The sequence below is a fragment of the Falco peregrinus genome, chromosome 7 (genome assembly GCF_023634155.1).
Source record: "Falco peregrinus isolate bFalPer1 chromosome 7, bFalPer1.pri, whole genome shotgun sequence".
Taxonomy (NCBI): Eukaryota; Metazoa; Chordata; class Aves; order Falconiformes; family Falconidae; genus Falco; species Falco peregrinus.
In genome coordinates this window covers 2,371,883-2,392,217 of record NC_073727.1, presented here as the reverse complement: position 1 = coordinate 2,392,217, position 20,335 = coordinate 2,371,883, and the positions used below count along the sequence as shown (strand labels likewise).

At 41.8% G+C, this 20,335-nt stretch overlaps 1 protein-coding gene across 9 annotated transcripts in view; it reads left to right on the top strand.

The window, feature by feature from the left end:
- PELI1 (pellino E3 ubiquitin protein ligase 1) overlaps positions 1-20,335 on the top strand; it is a 47,076-nt gene that overhangs the window by 16,603 nt on the left and 10,138 nt on the right. The window contains exon 1 of one of the 9 annotated variants that reach the window (XM_027779834.2): positions 10,548-10,698. The exons of the other annotated variants lie outside the window; for them this stretch is intronic. The gene's annotated coding sequence lies outside the window, so the exon portion shown is untranslated. Of the gene's footprint in view, positions 1-10,547; positions 10,699-20,335 lie in introns of those variants that run through there. 9 annotated transcript variants of the gene reach the window in all.

The window sequence follows — 20,335 nt, the reverse complement described above, 5'->3', positions numbered from 1 at the left end:
TCAAAAGGTAAGGAATAAGCACTGTGCTATACATTTGGGAAACACAGATATTTAAAACTGCTAATAAAAAAAATTGGTAAGTAACATGTGAGGATGTTGGGACAGAAATCACATTTATTGTGATTGTAATAACCTTTCATTTTGCTGAATGAGGGAAGGTGACCTGGAAAATACAGGTCTAAGATGTTTAAAGAGGCCTAGTAATTCCTAAACTCACACCCCTTAATGTTAGGCTCAGCCGTGTTCTTAAAAGAAGGCCTTAGGACAAGTAAAACGCAGTTACTCGCATAGTTGGGACTTTTGCAAATCCCAGCCCAGCAAATACAAGCATGCTTGCTTTTAGTACCAGAAGGAGAAAAAAATAACTCTACATTGCAAAACTAGGATTTTAACTATGATGGTCACAGGTAGGTTTTAAAGTGAACACTTTTTTTAGAAGATAGGCTTTTTGTATTTGCCTGGTTTTATAATTTTTTACTTTTTCTGCAATTAAAATGAAGTGCCTCCCTTATAACAAGGGAAAAGCCTCAGTCAGCTTGGAAGTGGTTACTGAAAGAAAAATGCTTCACGTCAGAAACTAATGAAATTATTAATGCTGATACACTCCATACACTGTCTTGGCTTGCTAATGTTCTATGGTGTTGATAGCATTTCAGAGTTTTTTGGTGCTGCTGACCTCACATCTTTTTGTCCTAGTGGTCATGTTTACAGACAAGCACAAAGTATTATTAAAGAGCAGCTAGAGGAGGGCGAGTTTGTGATACTGCTGTGTTTATTTGTATAGTTCAGAGTTTATTTTGGGTGATGTAATTCACTCGCTTCCATCAGTGAAATGCTAAAAGTACAGAATGACTTCAGAGTTCTGAAGAGTACAACACTGGCTGTGGAGCCAGAGAAAGTCTTCCTTTTATGTTTGGAGAATACATATTGCTTCTGCAGCTGGTGTTGGAGTTGAAGTGAGACTGAGTATGCTTGAAAACTTGTTCTTGAAATTCTAAATAAAATGTTTGCCAGTAAGTTGTATCAAGGCAATACTAATCAATGTATCAATGCTGCTAAAGGTAGCAACTTGCCTATTGTCTCAGCTGACAAGCCTGACAAACTTGTAGCTTTTCTCTTGCTCATCTGACAATTCATAAACTCATTCTGGTGGTTTAATATCAAATTGGCTACAATGATTTTGCTGTATGGTAGTTCTTTATTTAGTATGTCTGCTGCATAGTTTATTACTTGAATGTGCTTCCTTAAATGCTGTTTTTTTTACTTTGAATTTGAATTGGTCCAGGAGCTTGAATGAGCCTCTGCTGAGGCTGGGTAGTAACTTCTTAATGTGTACCAGCTTGGTTGCCTGTGCCTGTTGGTACCCTCTGCAGCTGTATGGCCTTCTGCTCCACAGATGACTTGAGACATCCTTAAGCAGGAGGGTAACTAATGACAAATGGCAAACTGAATGTGAGGAGAACTACAAACCTTTATGAAGGTGTGTGAATGAGGCACCACTGTGCTTAGTATGAGCAGCTGTTAGTAATTTGAAGAGATGTTCATAAACAATGTCAGTCCTGAGAGGGCTGGTCTACCCCTAAAAACTTGCAAAGATGGCTTCTGAAGAGCCAGATTTCTTGGAATGAATCATTCTGCACGGAAGGGCTGACTAAAAAAGGGCAAGTGAAACAGCTCCTCTGTACCAGATTATTGCTGTTAGCTTTGCTATACTAGAAAAACAGGACTTAAGGTTTCTGTGGTATGCAGAGGTGCACTTCAAGATACCCATACAGACTACCAATAGATGGTTATCTGGAGTGCACACCGTGGGTTAAAGTGCAGGCTGCTCTCAACCTCTTTCTCAAGATTCAGAAAAGTAGTCTGTGTTATGTTAACCACTCGCTTTGGTTAATAAATAAGTGCACTGAATGCTGTAAATCAAACAAAATTGATTTCAAAACTGTGTGAAGTACTACTGTGTTTCAGATTGTCTGGTGCTGTTTAAAAATCACTTAGTTGTGGTGCTGTCAAAACTGCAACTTCTTGTGGCTAAATGCTCTTTTCAGTATATTTGCCCAATGGTATTTTGTGTTTCCTGAATGGAAAAATTTTTCTTTGAGAGAAAATGAATGCTTCTTTGCTGCTTAAAGCCTGCTTCTCGATGCATACAGGTACAAAGTGCAAAGCCAAAGTAATTGCTAGAGGTGAGTTTGCAAGTGTTGAGATACTTCTGCATTTATCTTTGCATGTTGGAGAAATATCTGAAATGGGAAAGAAAGGCAGAATTTTCTTTCATGCATGTGCTAACGCCCGTCTAGCCCAGTCAGTAACTGCTCAGCTACACTTGGTTTTGAGGATTTTTCAGGTAATTTTGGAATGTGAGCTGGTATGCACAGTGAACCAGAGTCCTAGCCAGGGTACAGCTTTAAGCATGTGTTTTTTCAGAAAAAATTACTGAGCTCTTTTGCTTGAGAACTTTGTGTGGGAAATAAGTGAACTTGCATTGGATGATGAGAAATACATTGAACTCGTGTCCCCAAACCCCAATTTTAGGAATCGTATCAATTTCTATGCCAAATCTTGAAGGTTTGTATTCACACGGAATTCTGAGTTTGGTGGATCAAGGGAGAACATAGGGGTGTGTTGTCTTCAGTAGCACTTTCCTCACTGTTAACATTACTGAGAGTCAAATTGCTGTCTTGCTAATGTAGTTTCATTAGGGTTAATGATGTGTTCACATTATTGAAAATGTGAGGGCAGTCCATGAAACTACCAGCTGAACATTATAATGCTGCCTGGCAGTGGGTGCACGCTTTGACTATTGCTGGATCAGTGTTCTGCCACAGTGACAACTCAGTATCCACACACTCCACTGATTTAAAATTGCTTTTGTCTTCATATGCTAGACTGTTGTCTGATTTAGTGACATACTTTGAGAGGACAAAAAGCAATAGAGATTCCAAAGTGCATGGCTGTTTTAAAAAACAAAAATGCTACTATCTTTGTGCAAAAATACCTTTTGGTGTTTTTCCAAACATGATCCACATGCGTGAAGAGTATTTTTCCATCAGTTCTGGTTGCAACTGAAGACTACACTAACTTCAGAGTTGCCACATTCAGCTAGATACTTTCTCTTACTTGAAGGTAGCATTTTTCTGTATACATAGCAAATTGAAAACTTGAAACTAGTGACACCTTGAAAACTTTCAACAAGAAGTCAAATGTTGATGATTTCCTTAGCTCTTAATTAAAACTAGGCCATATGGTCAGGCTAAAGTCCCTTGGGTCCCTATGGAAGTAGTACTGCTTCATCTCCATGGCTGAGGTATTCTGTCCTCGGTGCTTTTTTTGGTGAGAATATGTTTGGCACAATACTGCCAGATGTCGTATACGACGAGAGCCAGGAGTACTGACCAGCTCTCTCCTTGTACCTGTAAACAACAAACTGGATTCCTGTCTCAACCAAGGAGTAAAATTTAGGGATGGCATCCCTACAACTGAATTCTTACTACTGTTTGGGAATGACCTTTTTGGTGTTAGGTGCTAGTGCCTGCATAGAGGTGAAGTGCAACTGCCTGTTTATTTTTATAAGCAGCAAACCTCTTATCCAAATTGGATTAGACGTGCAGGAAGTAAAGTATTGGTCCACTCTAGGCATGCTAAATTATACATGGCCCATGGGATTATAAAGGGGGGAAAAAAAAGGTAAATTGAATAGCATGGTTTTCTTTCTCTGAGCAGTAACAAGCTGGGAGCAGGTAGGTGATGTAACACAAGGAGGTGGAAGAGATACCTGAACTTTGTCCTCCTTGAATTGCTGGCTGTAGAAGGCGATTAACATGGGAACTTAAGTGTGCCAAAAGTAAGTTTTGTGTTTATGTATAAATACAAGCTGTATTAGCATAAAAGCTGGTTCACCTCACTGGGTAAGAGATGGCTTTTCATGTATCTGGAGATATTTGAATATACCTCTATTAGAAACCTATTGTACTTGCAAAGGAATCAATTCTTGCTCTCTTGAGTCATTGTCTGAAGTAACCTTTGTTCTGCAGCTGAGCTCATACAACATGATTTAAAATATTCCTAAAGAAACAGGCATGAATGTCAGAAATAAAGGAAATTGAGGTACCGACCAGCCATTTATGTGTAGGGCTGTAATATATCCTATCGGGCCACTATAAAAACCTGACACCTGGCTTGCAGAGAGTAGGCAGACCTCTGACAGCTATCCAGAGGTATGTAGGTCATACGCTTTTATATGTAAATGCTGGAGGTGGTATGTTTAGAAAGGGCCAGGTTTTGTACCTTATATAAAGACTGTCCTGGAGGAGGAACATAGGAAGATGGTACATTTATTAGCAGCGATTTACAGAATATTCAGGTACGAACTACAGACTTGGGTCATTCACATGCAGAGGTGAGGAGAGCAGTGTGGAGGTTATCCAGCACTTTCTTTATTTTACAGGAATTGCAGATGAACTACGGTCAAAATGATGAATGTCAACAGTGTGGTGAGGAGTTTAGGGTAAAGCAGAGGGAAACTATTGGATAAACTTGGCTTTAGTGTTTTACAGCCTTTCCAAATGAAAAGGTACTTGCCTTATTTAAGATGTCCATTTGTGTGATGTGGGAGTCTAATAGAAACTGTACTGAACAGTTTTTAAACTTTGTCTCTCAAGATTTTTTTCCCTCCTCACCTAGAGTGTGAGTGTGGGGAGTCAGCCAGTTACAGATTAATTTCTATAACTGAATACTCTTTCTGTCCTTTTTTTGCTAATCTATGTGAAATGTTTTTCGCTACTGAAAGTGATGTAAAGATGTGTTAATACTTCTAGTGACTGTCTTAACTTTCTCTGAGGAAGTCTGTGGTCAAACGATCTAGCTTTATGGGAATGAAAACTTTCAGGTAATGCAGGTTCAGCTAGTTCTGCTAGAAGGTACCCTGAAAGTTTTGCAAGCAGGAAAACTACATCTTGGATATTAATTCAAATTGGGCTTCCCTTTCTTTATGTAGGGGAAGCCACAATACCTGAAGCTCAGTGAATCTGAGTTTTGCTCTTCAAAGAACACAGAACTACAGCTAAAAAGTTCTTTGAGGAAGTGCTTGTGCATAACCTAGGCTAAGTGAACTTGCAGATACAGTATTTGACTTGCAGAGTTTTCAAGATCCAGAAATGTTCCTGGAGAACTTTAAAATAAAAAAAAGTCACAATAGCTGTTTCCAGGTACCTGAGAAACTCAAGTTTACTCTCTTGGAAAGAAGCCTGGTGCAAGTACATCTGTGTCTTTCTGTCTTAGCGGGTGGTTTACATCGGTTTGACCTTTTGGGAAATTAGTGTGTTTTCTTCAGAATGCCTTCCCTATCATCCTTTCAGTCTTAGTTTTTTTAGGAATCCAGCATGTCTGATGCTTCAGGCCATTCTTGAAAGCCAGGTGAAGGACCATCTTATGAGCAGCTCAGTTCCTAAATGTCTGTCTTGGGTAATGATTGCTGTGAATAAGAGTGTTGTAGTGTCAGTGTCGAACTGCTTATTGGGACACATTTGTTTTGTGAAGCTGTTGTAAAATACAGGGTATGCTGTAGGTCTCACTTTCAAGTGTTTAATCAGCCCGAACAATCTTTGGTGTGGCTACAGCAAGCTCACTGCAGTAATTTTTGCCAATTGTTTTATTTTAAGCAAATGTTGAATCAAACAGTCATAGGAAGGCTGTGAACAAATGCGAAGCTCCAGACTGGTCTGCAGGACTGCTTGTTGGCTGCAGTTGTCCAGTGTTCAGAACGCCTTTCCTGTCTCCTGAGGGAATGCGTGTCTTGACAGGCCATTTCATACATAAAGCTTCCAGTCTGCTGCAGTAATAGCTTGATATCTGGGAAGCCAACTCCTGCTTTGAGCAGGCGGTTGGACTAAATGACCTCCTGAATTATCCTCTGATTCTGTGAAGCCCCTTATGAAGAAAGGAGTTGGCTCAGCCTCTTGGAAACGTGTTAAGCATGTAAGTCAGCAGTCCTGCTGTCCTGTAGGTTATTTCTTTATTCCTGCCTGAGGTTCCTTCAACTCATAGTAAGGTTAGTGGTGAAATATGTTCTCAGTCCAAGGATCAGAAATCTTGCATGCACTTTTCATGATGGGATCTCTCCCCTAGGAGGCTGAAAATAGTTGGTACAGTGCTAAAAACCATGTGTGCCTACTAAACCAGAGATGAAACTAGAGACAGAGGGCCTGGGTTTTTTCAGTTTGGCTTTTTTCAGTCTGTAGGGTGGGATATGCATTGATGGTAACATGCTGTCCTTGAGTAGAAGGGCCTCCCTGGTGTACCTGAGGAGCAGGCACACAAAGATCTAAGGGTGGAATAAGACTTTGTAAGAAATGCTCATTAGGTTTGATGGCAAAGTATGACTCGTTGTGGGAAATGCCTCTCTGCAGCGTGGTGATTTGTTGCCTGTCTGTAACTAGGCTACTGCAGCTTCAGTGACGAATTGCTCCACAGTTGCCTAAGGATCACCATGGTTGTTGGATGACAGACATTTTAGACTTGGCAAATCCCTTTGAAGGAGAATTTGCTGTCCCTTAAGAGCTTGAGATTCTACTTAGATCTTTTTGTCAGCTGTCCTGCAAATCTAATTAGCCTCTCCTACCCCTTCCAGAAGTGGTCAATGTGGAAGAGTTCATAAAGTACCATCTACTCTTCATGTTACAGAAACTTGAGATGCAGAAAAGTGTTATACTCTGAAAGCTGTAGCTATAACAATGGGCCTTTGTTTGCTCAGCCCTTACGAGCATTTTCTTACTTCTTGCAACAAGGCAGCACACAGTAGTGCAGGGGATTAGGTCATTTCCTTCCCTCCTCCTCTTCCTGCAGATTTGATTAACGTTTCTGTTGTATACTCTAAATAGCATGTTCTTGGCTTCAGGCAGCTCACCCCCTGCCCCCAGTCTCCTTAAAACACTGTAGTAAGACTTCATTAACTGTATAACATAGGAACTCCTTGCACAGAGATTACGTGTGACATAGCAGAATGAAAGACTAATGGGGCTGGGAAGCCAGTAAACTTACTTCCTTTCTTCCTCCCCTGTGCACCTGGGGTTAGACTTCTGGGAACCCCCTAACAGTGTTAATGCTTTGTAGCACATCAAATGTTTGTCTCTTCTGGGTATCGTTGGCTTTGATCAGAGTTCAGCCACTGACTTTGTGGGAAGCAGAGGTAAGGTGGTGTATAGCACATGTTCAGCCTTCGGTACCTTCAGTAGTCAGTGTACAAATAGACTTCCCCTTTGGGATCGTTGACAGATCCTAGTCTTTCTTCTATGGTTTTGCTCTCTTTTCTCAGTGTTTCCTTCAGTCTCTGTTCCTTTGTACCCTGTGTGCAGCCATTTCAAGCACTTACCCTGTGTGGGGTTTTTATCCGCTCCCTGCCTGTTTTGTTAAATAAAATTATCATCAGACATGTTTAAAATGCCTGTCCTGAAATCCAGTAGTAATATACTGATCAGGTTAACTCTGGGGTGAAGAGCTTGCCATTTGGGCTTCTGGGCTGTCTGCACACTAGAGGACATAACGTTTTCCTTTGCCTGTATCTGCAAGACTGTCTTTTTAACTGATACAGCTAGAAATGCATTCCTTTTCAAAGCTCATTTTGAATGTCATGTGAAATCATATAATTATATCAAACTGTACAGCATCTGCTCATGAGTCAGATAGAAGAACATGACGATACAGTCCTTTATTTCTTCAGCAACTTCAAGGAAAGAACCTCCCCTGCAGTTAAGCATCACTTCATGAAATTAGCAGTGATATCTTGGGCTACAGATTTTATTGTTGTAGTCTGGCATGGTCAGCAGCATCTCTGCTCCGGGAAAAATCCAATAGCTTGCCTAGCGACAGTGAGGCATTTGTTTCCAGTCCTCAAGGCAGAGCACAGTTCTTGTGTGGAGTGGGAATCATTCAACCCTCCTCTTAATAAAAGTGAGGGGCAGTGTTGACACAAGAACAGATGAGTAGAGCATGGCTGAGAGTAAACACAGGCAGGGAAACAAGGTGGTTCAAACTCTGTCTAGCAAGGTTCTGAGGCAGCCACGTAGCAGTGAGGCTAGGGGCAAAACAAGCCCTCAAAAAAACCTGCTTTAACATGGGGCACAATTAGCTCCAAAAAGGGCATTATGGGGTGTATTTGCCTGATAGCAGAAGACTGCACTCCAGAATACCCACAGGGTCACTAGTATAAAGGCAGGTGGGATGCAGAGATAAGGACTGTTATCTGCGGGAGGCTGGCTTGGGCCATAGAAGGTATAGCCACCAGCGTTTGCTCACCTGTGGCTTCTTATGGGGCTGCAGCATAAAGTAAATCCATAAGCATATTAACCTGGACGCTGAAGAGTGGCATCTGTAAAATAAGAAAGTAAAGGAGCTCTAGAAGCAAACTAGTCTGAAGTTCTGCTTTTTGGAATGAACACTTTTAAAACAGTACAACTCAAATGTTATGGCTTGTGTGTGAAAAGTAACGCAACCTAGAAGTGGTATCTGTGTGTTAAGTGATACTAATACAGGCCTGGTGTGGTTGTATTTTCTTTTTTAGAAAAAGCAAAAAATAACCAACCACAGGACAGCATTAAAACTGCCAGCCTTGTATAGGCCAGGACAAAGTATAAAATAGTTGAAGGTGATGGGAGAGATGGGGCTGGGCAACAGTTCCACCCCAGTAAAAAGTGCCGTTTTAAGGTTCTGCAAGTTACCAGTGGAAAAGCTGGCTTAATGTGCCAGTGGCGTGAGGCCGTTGATACTTGGCAGGGGGCAGGGCTCAACTTTAATCTCAAGATGTGGCTTGATGAGGCTGGTTTTACTGATGAGACTGATTCGGAGGGTTCTTATCCCCTCATTTGCATTGGTATAGTGGGTTTACAGAACAAATCCACAAACAGATAAGCAAAATTATTCGAGGTTTTAAAATAGTTGGGGTTTGAGTATTGTTTTGGGTTTTCCCTAAGCCCTTTACCAGTTTAATAATCTGATAGCTGTGATAATGACTACACAGTCTCACATCAGAGTTCAGTAGCATGGTGGTTTTAGTGGCCAAAAGAGTTGGAAACAAGGGACCAGCACCACTTGTACGTTGAAGTTTCTCCAGGTACTTCTCAGTGTTCAGCGGTTGTGGCTTAGTCACTTCTGTGGAGCAATGTGATACCTTTGTGCTTAGTAATCTATGATAGGAGGAAAAAAAAAAAGTATCTAGGAGCCTCTGTATAGTTTTGTTACCCAGAATATCCTATGGTAAGGTGTTCTGCAGTTGAGTTTTTCAGGTCAGTGACAAGATCCTCTAACAGGAGGACAGCCTTATGGTATTACTTAGGGAAGGGTGGCTGCGGAGTACAGGTTGAGGAGAGAAAACAGGTATGCATTCGCCTTGTTCTCAGCAATGAAACTGAGTTATGTGGAGTTGCAACTTCTGCTGTGTTACGGCATGATGAACAAAAAGCTGGTTTGACGGTGCTTAGCTTTGAGCACTGCTGAGTAATGCCCCTGCCCTTCCTGCCTTTGCTTTTGCTGGTATGACTGCACGGCCATGCTGTGAGCTGAACTGGGAACCAGATCCAACTGAAAAAAAAAAAAAAAAACCTCTAAAAACATGGACGGGTCAGGGAAACCATTCCATAAAGTTGCGCTTGCAAAATTGAGGTGGTAAGCCAGGGAAGGAGCAGCAGAAACGGAAGCAGTAGTCACCTGTAGAACTTGGAGGTCTCGGGTGTCAGCCTGCATATGTGCCGCTTGAGCCAGGCTAACGATGCACGTCCTCTTGGCCCACTACAACTGTGATGTAAAACTTGATGTGAAGGTTACGCTGTGTCGTATCATGCTTGCAGCAGCCTCTGAGCATTTGCATGATCAATTCTAAGAGGCGGTAACTTGATCACCATCATATGGCTCAGACATTAAAGTTATCCCACCCACTGGCTTGATGCAGTGATTTTGATGTTAGTGGAATAAGAAATGAGCTCAGAACCTGGTCTGGCATGTGCAGGTTTGCCTTTCTGAACGTGCATGCTACAGCAATGAGCTGTTACAGCATTGTTGGCTACGGGAGTCCGGTATACACGGGTGGTGTCTGCAGGTGTGTTGTGTATCCAAATCTAAAACATTAGTGAAAGTAGGGATAGCGATGCCTGAAGAGTTTCTGCTGGCTTAACTCTCACTGTATTAAGAAATCACTTTTTGTGTGGGAGGTGAGGAAAGCTATCGGGGCTAATAAATGATGATTTTAAAAAATAAATAAATAAAAAGGTATAGCATGCATGGGTACAGTTATGTAAGAAAAGTGGAGAAGGAAATAGATCAGCGTTTCTCAAAGAACCTCAGCCGCAGATCTGCTGGGGAATTGGGCTGCAGGATCATTCTCATCACACCCTCTGCTTCCTTTTTTCCTTTTTGGGGCCAGAGATGGATGAATTTCTAGAGCTGCAAGGAGGATGCAGGCTCTGACTCCAGCCAATGGTGCGTGGCACAGCGGTGTTTACCTAGCTTATGCAAGGCAGAGCCAGCCCCTCTTCAGTCAGAAAGCACTACCCACAGCTTAAGTAAAAGCACACAGAGCAGAGGCACTCAGTCTAGCAGTTGCTGAGGGTTTAAAGGAGTTGGTGGATTTCAGCTGGTTTTAAACAAGATCGAAGGGGTGGGTTTTTCTTCTCTACTGTGTAGAAATACTGAAAGGACAAAAAGGTACTGGTAAGTGCTCTGCATGCTGTCGTTTTTTCCTTTCTGGTGTTGTATTGTTGCAGTCTCTTACAAAAGCCTCCTCAGTTGCCGTGTTTTTGAGTGAGGAGCTAAAAGATAGTTCAGTGATATGGTCGAAAGGGAATCTGAGAACAGGCAGTGTTTGTGGGCTGCTCTTCCACCTAAAATAGGAAGAGACGTTCAAAGTGCATAGTATAATAAAGGCTTCTTGTTTGTAAGAAGTGTCAGTTGCTTCTCATTTTTAGGGTGCAAGAGCAAGATGCCTAGAAACTGTCATTGTTAATGAACAAAATCATACTGAGGGGAGTTTTTCACAGAGCTGTTAAGTGTTGTCTAAACCAAGAAAAGTAATGTATTTGTAATAGGAACTCCTGTTTTTGCAAGTTTCTGTAGTATGCTATGTGAACAGGCTTTGGTGTGATACAAACGCCTATTTAGCTGATACTTTGGTACATGAACTGCCTCATCAGGAGTTCAGAGGCTCATAAAAAGCAAAACGGTAATGTTCAGATCAGTAGAACAAGAAGTCGTTGTGGTTTTCTGTGAGCACAGGGTCCTCGACCGTGTATTCTGGTTGAGGTGCACCAGACAGTAGGTCTCCCTGGGCTCAGACATCAAAGCGTAAAAAGCTCCATCTATTTGTGTATCTGCTCTTTGAAAAATAAAATGCCTCTGTTTTGGTATAAACCCTTAATCTGTATAGGGAAGTTGTGCTTCTGTCACCAACTTGCAGTGAAAGTTGGGACTGCTTATTTTTAAAGTAATACTGTGTAATTTGCTTGAAGGCAGTAAAGACAGTGATTTTAAAGGATCCGACTGCAGAGTTCTCTGTATCAGAACTGCACTTTTGCCACATTGTGCCAGTATTCTACAGAGTTTGTTGTTTTCCTGCTTACACCTTTGCAAGGCACTCCCTGAAGATAAAATAGGTAGTGCTTTACTAGCATGCCTCTGTCATATTGTTTTGTGGCTTCATACTTTACAGGCTATATAAATAATCTTCATTTGATAATCTGAGTATGAAATCAAAACTGTCCCTTTAACAAAACAGTTTGTAGGAACAGCTGAAGTGCATGTACAGCCAAAATTTCATGTAGAAAGCTGCAAATTAATCTTAAGTAGCTTGTGTGAATACCTTTCACAGGTAGTTCAGCTGATGGAGCAAGTAGAACCTGTAGAGTTTGGCCCTCGTGCTGCAGGGGTGTTCAGCAGTGGAGCTTTGCCTCGTGCAAGGTTGTGTGCATTGGTACTGGTATACCCAAAAGCTGATGTGGAGGACATGGGTGGTAAGGGGGTGTAGACTGCATGTAAATGTAGCGGTTTAACTGGTGAAGAACTTTCAGCTAATTAAGGTTACAGATAATATTGCAGTGACAGCTTTAAAATAGACACCTTGTGCTAAAAGACAAATGTTTTCAGCTTCCCACACGCAGCCTGAATTACATCATTTATAACCTGTAGGAGGCTATCGTGGTTTCCTCAGGGGAGGATCAGCTGTTACTTTTTGTAGCTGAAAAAAATGCTGGATTTTATTTTTTCCAGGGGAGTATTTTCAGAATTGATATTTGTCAGTCTGTTGGAGTGGATGATTAGCAGTTACATGAATCTTACAGGTTTAGTACGCCCAGCCACGTTCTCATCCCATTGATGGCAGTTCAGAATAACAGGTCTGAAGTTAGCAGAGGTCTGATTGAAATCAGGCTCCTGTGCTTAGATGTTATTTTCCATCTTCTGAATAGGAATGCTATTTTTGAGTACTGTCACAAAGTGCAGATTTTTCTATAGGTGCCTATAATAGAAGTCTTGTTCTGAACCACTTTCCTTGTTCATTGAACAAGGTTGCCTGTCCTTACAGCGCTGTTCCTGACTTCCCTAAAATTGCTGAGAACTACTCAGACTTGCTACTGCGGCTGGAACAGAACTTGAAGGAGCACACTGGATGCCAATTCAACTAAATCTGCTGTTTCTTAGACTGGAAAGATAGGTGTAGCCTTGGTGCAAAGCAGTAGGTCTGCCCTTGTGTATCAAGTTAATGCTTCTTTTAAAGTGTCTACATGCAACATGCTTTTTGTGTGTTTGTGCTGTGACTCTTGTATGACTTGTTTCCTGGATGATGAGCCTACTACTGGCAGATGTCTGTGATAAAAAGATGCTTTCATTCTGTTCATGAGCATGAAAACCTCCTCTACTGAGATTTTACAGATGTTCGCAAGGCGCAGCAGCAGATAGTTGTTTGCATTGTTTTATGCTTGGTGTCCTGTGCAGGAGAGACTGCTCATTTCAGAGCTTGGCTTTGTCTTATTTTCACTGCTTTCATATACACAGACAAGTGTCTTATGATAGTGGATGACTAAGCTTATTCAGAGGTTATAAAATAAAAGGTGAAAAGTATAGACAAAGGAAAGAGTAAGCCGCACAAAAGCAAAAGGCTGGACTGATTTTCCACACTGTCAAGGCTTTTTTTTTGTTTTGGTGCTGAAAAACTCCGTTTTTCTGGAAAGGAGAAAATTAATTAACTGTCCTTAGAAAGGTAAAGTAGGGCTACTATCTAAAGTGCTAATGCAATTTGAATACGTAACAGCTGCATTACTATACCTTTCCTGTGCGTATGTAGTGAAGGATGCAAGCTGGAGACAGAATCTGGCTAATCTCACAAGTGGAAGATAAAATCTGCTGAATTTACAGTTCTGAGTATGTGTGTGAAGGAAACGTGAAGGTGTTTGTAACTGGAAACTGGGAGAACTATGGTTGACAAACACACTCTTCTGCATGCTCTTTGACCCAGGTGATTGCTTCTAGTAAAAACTATTTTACTAAAAGTTTCCAGAAAGATTGCTAGGAAAAACAGTTAAGGGAGAGTAACTTTCCAGTAGTGATTTAACCATCATGTAGAAGAAAGTGATTTCTCAATCTTTGTCTCAGCTTTCAGAAACGTAGTGATGCAAGCAGCTGATTCCCTGTTGCTCGCATCAGTGGAGATCAGCAGTAACATCATTGATATTGTTTGTGAAATGTGGCAACCTGGACTTGACAGGGACTCGTAATCAAACAAGAAGTCGGTCTGCCTGGAATTACTTTTTTTTCCCCCTTCTCTGCCATTACTTACTGCCTTTTCCTTCTTCCATGCTTGCAGATACCTTCACCTTGAGAAACTAATATTCCTCATGGATCCTTTTTGTCTCTTGGTGACTTTAACTTTGATACTCTGGTCCTTTAAATCTGGAAGTCAAGATTTTGCCTTTGAAGGGATGAGGTGTAACCGTAGACTAGAATATGCAGCACTGAAATACTGTGCATGCATTCAGAGGAGCTTGGTTCCTGATCTTGCAGTCATGAGATTGTCTAATAGAAATCAGAGTGCTAAAGAGCATGTATAAATGGATTTTGGCAAACTCGGGTCCTACTTGTGTCTTGTCAGGTAACTGCACTATTCAGCGTGAATTCTTTGTTTGAAGAACAGTGCGCGGATTTAAATCCAAATAAAGCTATAGACAGTAATGTGTAAATCTCAGGAGGATTAAGATAAACTTTGGTAATGGAGTTGCTCATTATTTATGTCTAACTGATCAAGAGTGCACCGATAAAATTGCGTTTGGCTTCCCAAAAGTAATTATTCCTACAACAGTTTAGGTTGTGAAGTTGTCTGGTCCAGTCCCCCTTCTCAGAGGCGGACTGAACTGCCTTAAATCAGGTTGTTCAGGGCCATGTGCAGCTGAGGTTTAAATATCTCCAAGGCTGGAGATCCCGCAGCCTCTCTGGATTGTTTTTTGTCCCCTAGTAGCTGATCAGGATTTTCTGTGGTGCAGCTTGTTTGTTGACTCTTGTCCTGTCACTGCATATCTGTCATAAGGACTGGGTTCTATCTTGTCTGTATGCCCCCTAATTTAGCACAGAATTGCTGAGGGAAGAGCTGGATATGAGAATTGCAAGGATAGTAAATGGAGAGCTACAAATAGCAAATTGTATAAAAATAAAAACATCAGTAGAGACAAGCAGTCTTGTGCTTTTTTTCTAAAAGCCAATAAAAATTTCCGAACCTTAGAATATGAAGATGTAGAACATAAAGAAGATAATATTACAAATGGGGGGAAATCCAATTTTTGCATGAGTCAGCATATTTTTATTTTAATATACTCATTGACAGAGGACTTCTTTTTATACTGTGAAAGTGGTTTTTTTCATGCAGTATTTTAGAAAAGGGCTAGTCTGGCACTAGCTACAGTTGCTAGCAGCCTATAATGCTGGCTCTGTGTTTAGAAAATGATGGTAATTTATTACAAAGAGACTTTTATTTTAGTATTTTTAGCTCACAGCAGAGTGTTTAATGAATCTCAGCTTGGGCTCATTGAATTTATGTTCTCCCCTCCCCCTGTCCCATTTTAACCATTAAGATACTGCCGCTATTGCTGCAGTTCCAAAAGCTGCACTTGGTCTACTAAATAGCACACTTATTCATGAGGTGCTGTGCCTTAGTGCAAACAAGATCTGAAGACTTTCTGCAGAAGCCACCAAAGGCTAGTTGTGTAGAAGTCTCATGACCAGAAAAGGCAGCTGAATGATTGAGACTGGCTGGTAAGCTGGAGCTGATAGTTCAAAACCAACCAAAATTGGTTATATCTCTGCCCCCCCCCCCCCCCCCCCTCCCCCCCCGAAAATGGCATGTTCAGTGAAAATGGGCAGGCTCTTAAACTCTTTAACTACTCTGAAGCATGGGTTGTGAGGCGGTCTTCCCAGAAAAGTCTGCCTCTAGATTCAGACTGGTGTGTGAATGTGACAGGAGAGACTACGATGATACAGCTTTTCCTTCTGCTTGAACATAATCAGAAATCTGTGTCTTGCTTTCTGCCATAGCAATCCTTGCCCTCTGTGACTCAAATACTGAAGAGCAAGAAGGCTTGTAAGAAACTGGATTTCCATTCCTAAAACAAACTTTAAATACTTTTTTCAGTTTAGATGTCATCTCTTTCCTGTCCCTCAAAACAGTTGCACATGACAGTATTGCACAACTTACCTTCATTGAGCTTTCCCCTGCCTCTAGAGGAACCAGTGTTAAGAATAAAAAGGTAATACCTGTTCAGGGGTAGTTCCTGTCCTAGTTTCCTATTTTTGTGACTGAAAGATGCTAACTGGTACCCGTTGTGGTTTTGTGCTAACTGTAAATGGTCGTACTCACCTCTTGCCCAACCAAGTAATGCCTTTCTAAAGCAAGTTTTTTCTGTGTGCAAGTGGCTTTACTCACAAAATCTTTTTAAATTTTATAAAACAGGACTGTGTACAGTTAGAGTTTTTCAGGGTTTGGTCTCTTCTCTGTAGCAGAAGCAGAGATCTCAATGTGAAAATGTGTTGCTGCCAGTTCTATGATTTTTTGGAAAAATGTTCATAGAATCACAGAGTAGTTTGGGTTGGAGGGGACCTTAAAGATCATCTAGTTCCACCACCCCCAGTCCATAGGCTGGGACACCTTCCACAAGACTGCCAGGTTGCTCAGAGCCCTGTCCAGCCTGGCCCTGAACACTTCAAGGAATGGGGGTGTCCACAGCTTCTCTGGGCAGCCTGTTCCAGTGCCTCACCACCCTCACATATAAATCTATCCTCTTTTAGCTTAAAGCCATTCCCCCTCATCCTATCATGACGTGCCCTTCTAAAAAATCTCTCCAGCTTTCTTGTCAGCCCCTTTAGGCACCCCCAGAGCCTCCTCTTCTCCAGGCTGAACCAACCCAACTCTCTCAGCCTGCACAGGAGAGGTGCTTCATTGATCAATCTTCATGGCCCTCCTCAGCTTGCTGCAACAGGTCCGTGTCCTTCTTACGCTGGGGACCCCAGAGCTGGATGTTGGATGGGGTGGAATCTTGTAATTGACACCTTGTTCCTCATCAATGCTGAAAGTTCTTGGAGGAGTTTAGAAAAGTCTGTTGCTCAGAGCCTATTCCGATGAAGCCTGTTCCACCAGTGTATGGAGATGCTGCTGCAAAAACCAGTAAAAACCTGATTTGTGCATATTTTGGTCAGTCAAGTCACTTCCCTAGTGGTATATGGCACCTCAGGGCCAAGTTGTCTTTAATGTATTTAATTAGCCTTTCCTAACGCTTCCAGGAAGTGTCCTGTGTAGGAATAAAAACTGGTCAGGTTGTACTACAAGAGAAGGCTTGTTCTGTAAGTTAGTGGATCCTTCCTCTCAACTCAGGAGCACTCCCTCCCATAAGTTCAAAATGCTTTATCCAGCTTTAAATGGTCTGTAAGCCTGCTCTGCTTCTGGGGTGGAGATGTTATCCCATGGCCTATTAGACTCATCTCCAGTGTAGCAACACTGGAGTTTTATTTGCAGAGGTCAGATTTCACTTGGACTAGTCTTCAGGACTTCACTGGAAGAATATAATCTTTCTTATTTCTGGGGAAATAAGTAAAGTCTTCTTTTTGGGTACGGTGCATCAGGCAGATCATACCGGGTGAGAAGTAGTGTCCATGTTGCACTGATTATTTTTTTTAGGGGTGTTGAATTTTGTATGTGCTTGAGTTGAAATTAACTAGGTGTTAGTAGTTGTGAAAGTGGTGTGTGCTGCTCATAAAGGTTCCAAGATGTATTTTAAAAAAAGATCAAGTTCAAACATTCAAGCCATGCTTTGGAAAATGTACAAGCAAGCCGTTCTATGAACGATAGCTCTAGTTTTCTAACTCGTAAGCCTTCCTTAAGTCAAAGAAGTGGGTTTCCATCATATGTGCTGGTCCCAAAATAAACTTCGCTGGATTTCTTTAAATGTGAGACAAAAAAGGTATTAAGGGGGAGCTGAGTGTTAGATGTTGGACACTTTTATACAAAGATTTTCTGGTTAACTTCTTGCATTGCTGAAGTCTGTCACTTGGAACTGCCGTCCCCTTTTATGGTTTCTGCTCAGTTGTCTCTTAAGAGGGGGTTACTGGCCACCTGTTCAGGTTACTTTTTAAAGTCAAGTCTCCTTTAACTGTAATTACTTTTAATGAGGCTCAGAAGCTGACTTTGTGGCTGGAGATGTATTTGGTAGCTTTCCATGAAATTGTTCATATGGGCAAACGGAAGAGAAGTTAGACCAAACCTTTTCTTGTACTAATGGGGAAAGTTAAAGTTATTTCTAGCACTTGCCTTCCCACCTTCTCTAAGTGAATGGAGTAGCGCTGTAGCAACCACCGTAGAGTTGGGTGGATACTATTAAAATCTTCTTTTACCTTGTCATGGTATTTACTAGTCCTGTGCTATTTCCCAACGGGCGGTGCTGTAGATTTCACAGTGGTATTTTTTCCGCGTTGTTAAATGTCAGTCCAAAGGACAACCATTATGTATTCTAGCAAAGAAATGTGAAGCCTTGCATGCAAAATGCAACGGCAGAGATAAGAGTTGAATGTGGAGAAGACTGAATTGCAGAGGAGAGGCTCCTGGGGCGATCAGTATTCAAGCATAAAATAGGTTAATCATTTGGGGAGGCGATTAAAACCCGAGGAGCTGTTTTGAGAAGACAATATATAAATAACTACAATGCTAGATTATAAAGCAAAACAAGAAATTATGACCTTGATAGTAAAGATACTTTATAGAAAATATTTTTATATCTTTATTTTTATATACAGATAAGTACTTCAGATTTATACTCAGTTCTTAAGTAGAAGGACTTCAGAAAGGTGATGTGGCTGGAGAACCAAGCACTATTAAACTCCTAAGAGCTATATAGTTGTCCTGGTTCGGGTGGGATAGAGTTAATTTTCTTCCTAGTAGTTGCTTCCTAGGAGTGCTGTGGTTTTTGATTTGGTATGAGAATAATGTCGATAACACACTGATGTTTTAGTTGTTGCTAAGTATTGTGTACAGCGAATGAAGGACTTTCCAGGTTCCCATGCTCTGCCAACAAGGAGGTGCACCAGAAGCTGGTAGGGAGCAGAGCCAGGATAGCTAACCCGAGCTAGCCAAAGGGCTACTCCATACCACGGAGCATCATGCTCGGTGTATGAACTGGGGGGAGCTGGCTGGGAGGCATGGGTTGCTGCTTGGGGGCGGGCTGGGCATCCAGCCTGTGGGTACTGAGCAATTGTATTGTGCATCACTTGTCTGTACTAGGTTTTATTTCTCTCTCTTTTTGTCGTCTCCCTTTTCATTATTATTACTACTAGTATTTTAATACTTTAATTCAGTTATTAAACTGGTCTTGTCTCAACCCACGGGTTTTACCTTGTTTTCCTGATGCTCCTCCCCATCCTGCTGGGGCTGGGGGGAGCAGTGAGTGAGTGGCTGCATGGTACTTACTTGCTGGCTGGGGTTAACCCATGACGACAGCTCAGTATCAATGTCAGTAAACCACCCCTGCAGTGTTTTCAAAGGCATGTGGTTTGAGAGAATTGCTGGTGTGGTGCTCCAAGGCATAGGGTTGTAATCCCAGGAGGCAAGGAAGACCCCAGGTGGCTACAGCAAATGTGAAAATTGTGAACACAGTTAATGTTGTTGTTAACCTTGTTATTAACTGTCTATCAAATGGGACAATCTCCACTTTGATGTGTGATGATAGGAGTTCAAGGTCAGATTTGCATATAAGTTGGCTTTAAATTCTTCATTTTAGAATTCTAGAGGCAAAATCTTGAGCCCCACCTATAACACTAAGTACCTTCACAATCCCAGTGAAGTTACTGCTACATGTGGGTCAGCAAACTAGAAATGCTTCAGAGCAACCCACACTGCTTTGCTCTCTTCTGTGCCGCTGTTGCTGTTCCTGTGTGACAGATGGGGACTGCTGCATCAGTAAAAGGCACTTTCTGCACCAGCTAAATGATGGATATCCTAAGGCGTGAAGCAGGGTAGCTGGGCTGCCTGGTGAAAACGTGCAGTGCCTCCTATGCAACAAAAACATGTTGGTGTAACTGTCATGTAGACGGGACAGACACTTCAAGGTAAATGTTGCGCAGATCAGGTTTGCTACAATGCGCTCACACATCTAGCGGTGGAGTCAGGATACTGTTGTGATAATGCTACATGTGTGCTAACCACAGTCTTCAGTTAACTTCTTCTTTCAAGCATTATGAAATCCACAGTACCCAGACGTGAGAGTAAAAGAGAAGAGATTTGGAAAATAATGAGAAATGAAAGGAAACAGTAAGGTTTTGCTTTAGCCTCCTGATTGTGTTCATAAGGCATCACAGAAAAAGTTTGTAGGACAGCAAGATGTCCTTGCACATATCTGGGAGGGTCTCACACAGATATGTGGGGTAGCATGTAAGAAAGCGTGAAGGAGCACACAGAGTTTTCAGAGAGCACTGTGAGCTGATTGCAGGTGGGGATGAACACATTTATGCTGAGTAAGAAATAGGTATATTGAGAAGAGACCGTGAAGCTAAGCTTCTCTGTGAAGAAGCAGAGAGGACTGGGAGAGGGTAGCCCTCAGGCTGGTAAAGGGATCTTTGCATCAGCTTCTGAACGAATGTGAGCAGGGCATCAAGCCCTGCCACATCCTTTTCTCTGTTGTTAGGACGTAAGATGGGGGTGTATCACATCTGCACGGTGATGTCTCTTCTGCTAATATCTACGGTCTGGTTGAGGCAGAAGAAAATGGGGATAGAGCATTGTAGTTGTGATCAGTTGATGACAGGATTGAAGAAGTACATGAGCCAATAC